This window comes from Eurytemora carolleeae, unplaced genomic scaffold (genome assembly GCF_000591075.1).
Source record: "Eurytemora carolleeae unplaced genomic scaffold, Eaff_2.0 scaffold179, whole genome shotgun sequence".
Taxonomy (NCBI): Eukaryota; Metazoa; Arthropoda; class Copepoda; order Calanoida; family Temoridae; genus Eurytemora; species Eurytemora carolleeae.
Genome location: NW_019396088.1, coordinates 266,517 through 269,797, shown reverse-complemented (window position 1 = coordinate 269,797; position 3,281 = coordinate 266,517).

The following is a 3,281-nucleotide window of genomic DNA, read 5'->3' as shown; positions in this document are numbered from 1 at the left end:
CCCCCCTCCACACACACCGCCCCCGTTTATGAAAAGTTCTTATGTATTACTTAAGATACCCCATCATGTTAATTTTCGTACATACACCATATATTTCACACATGGACTATGTTTGATGCGTGGCCGGAACGACTGCCCCCTAGCTTGCCCTAGGCGCAATTCTAGAAATTATCATTACCTAGCATATTCCAAGAGTAATAATAAAATAAATATTGTTAAATTGTTGAAAATAATAAAATCTAGGTGGGGGAGGGTAGGATGAAGGGGGGTTTAAAAATCTTATACTAAGTCTAGCCGGCACATAAGGTAACTGTGCATGAAGGATTACTAAATAATAAGATAGCACAGCCCGTAAAGTATAATATATGTAAGGATTGGGGAAAGTAAAAATAGTCCCCCAACGGGATTGTGGAAGGGAAAGGGAGGGTGTGAAAAGTGTTCCCAAATTTTATTTAAACGATGAGAGCTGACATTTTCCTAAAGAAGAAAAATTCTAACCAAAAAGCTAGAAGAGTGGCATATGGAGTAAATTAATCTATGTGATCAGTTTACTGAATACACAAAACTTGCTTCGAATTTAGCCTTTCCTTTTGTTTCAAATTCCTATCTTCCAAGCATATATTTCTTTTTTTCGAGTGTAAGGGCCGCAAGGATGGAATGGATGCCGCTGAATATTCTCTAATTTAAAATGTTGTGTAAAAACAAAACGAAGACGATTCAAAAAACGGTGTTGCATTTTTTTCGACCTACGCCAAATCCGCTATACTACACATCCAACCTACTAGCACGTGGTTTTACAGCTGCTATATGGACTTGTGGCCGTAGCGCCGGCCCCCCATAGCCTGTCCTAGCCGCGGCGCTGGGCCCAGAAATTGTCTTAACTAACCTAACCCTCAATTATAATACAAAAATAAACAGTTGGCGTAGGAGGCTTAGGTCCGATATTGCAGTAGGTCAGAACGTTAGTATACAGAGCGTCCCATATCATATTAGATTATCTCTAATCTTTAACGACAAAATAAACCCTTAATACTCGAAAAACTTATCATTTTCCGCAAGAAAATTATTATATAAGCCTTATGTTATTTTTCAAATTGATTTATTCTAATTAAATTTTCTTATTAGTCCCGAAAATCGCAATTTAGACCTGTTGACGGTCTAATATGATGTGGGACACCCTGTAGGTCGGAAGTTCTGTAGGGGGGATGTTGCGTATAGACGACGTAATATTACCTCAAAAAACACATTAATCGTAGTGTAGGATGATGTAAAAATTTAATCTCTAATCTTTAACGACAAAATAAACCCTTAAAGCCTGTCCTAGCCGCGGCGCTGGGCCCAGAAATTGTCTTAACTAACCTAACCCTCAATTATAATACAAAAATAAACAGCTGGCGTATGAGGCTTAGGTTCAATATTGCAGTAGGTCGGAACGTTAGTATAGGTCGGAAGTTCAGTAGGGGGGATGTTGCGTATAGACGACGTAACATTACCTCAAAAAACACATTAATCGTAGTGTAGGATGATGTAAAAATTTTAATCTCCTCAACTAAAGGAAAAATTGAGTTCATTAAGAATATCTTTACGACCTTGATATTAATTAGTCAAACTAGCTTTTTCTGCAAGGATCCATCTAATACTTATACAGTATTCATGTTGTTTCAAAACCGGTTTTCTTCACTATAATTACGTGTAATATTGGTACTATTTTTTCCAGCAGAATTACCAATGCCGCAGAACAGAAGTAACGTTACGAGGGAGGGAAGGCAACCTCCCCCACACAGCTTCTGAACCTTAATTTTCCTATTTGCGGCAGTGCGCGTCCGGCCAGAGGGCTTCCGAACCTCCCCCAAACAGTCTTCCGGGAAGGATCTTTTGCCGCCTTTTCTCATTGGTTAATGCATTATTTTGCAGGTAAATTAACTTAATATAATAAGTTTTCGTCTGCAAAAACAAATTTCTTTAAGTTTTACGCATTTACGTAAATTCCTTTATTTACTTAAGTTCAAGGGAGTTGAAGCTGTTCAAAATTTCAAATATGGAATTAAAAATCATCAAGTTCCGAACGTTGAAGTCTTAATCCAAAAATTGCTTCCGAATCTCGATCGGTTCGGAATTGCAGTATGGGGATTCAAATGCTGCAAATCAAAACAAAACACAAATTTAATTAAAATCTAAAAATTTTAAGTTTTTTCAGCCCGAACAATTTGAAAGTTAAAAAAAAAATAATAATTGCAAAGTTAAGGATACTTTATGATGGAATAGTCCCGTAAGGAGATAAATTGACAATCTTAATGGAAGATCCTTCCCGGACGACTGTTTGGGGAGGTTCGGAAGCCATGGGGACGCGTACTGCCGCAAATAGGTAAAATAAGGTTCGGGAGCTGTGCAGGAGAGGTTGCCTTCCCTCCCTCACATTACCCATAAATGATCCTAGTGATCCCAAGGACACTGATACAAGACGAACCATATATTGGTAATTGCAATTAAAGATTTAAAAAGAAGTGTCACAATTGGACGAAGTGACAGAAGTTTTTTGACTGGTTAATCAGAAGATAATCCGTCCGGAATTTATTAATCGTTGATTGCGCACTTAAATTTTTCTCATAATCCTTTTTTAAAAGTGCATTTCTTCTTTAGCTAATACTATTTTAATCGTTTTTTATCGAAGGTACAGGGTGTCCCAATAAACATGGGAATTCAGTGACGAATTCGATATCGTCTTTTCAAATAATTCTTTGATTTAGTATAGTGATATCTACTGAGAAAGCTGTAATCTGTTAGAGTTGCGTCTGCTATGTTCACATTTTGTAACTGTTTGTTTATGTTTTGACTGCAGATAGGGTTGTACTTAGTAAAACAAGAAAATTGCTTACAAACAGAGTAAACCCGTCCGTTTTCACTGTTCATCTTGCAGAGACATTATAGACACATCTTTACAGTCATTTACCCTTTTCATAAAATAAACTCTAGCAGACATAATATTATGGCTGTTGAAATCAGGTATTACAATGCTAATTCATAACAAAGACGATATCCACTTCATCACTGAATTCCCATGTTCTTGCGACACCCTGTACTTTAATTAACTGACTGGAAAATATTTAATGAAAATTTCAATATTTCTCACAATTTCTTAAAGCCAAATTTGTTGTATACAAATTGATCTGAATTGAAATCTTTTGGATATGCGTGCACTATCGAAATTTCAGAAAAATTGGAAAGGAAAAATGTTCCTAAAGTTCCTGTCCTCTAAATTCTCTTGTTAACAAAGACATCCA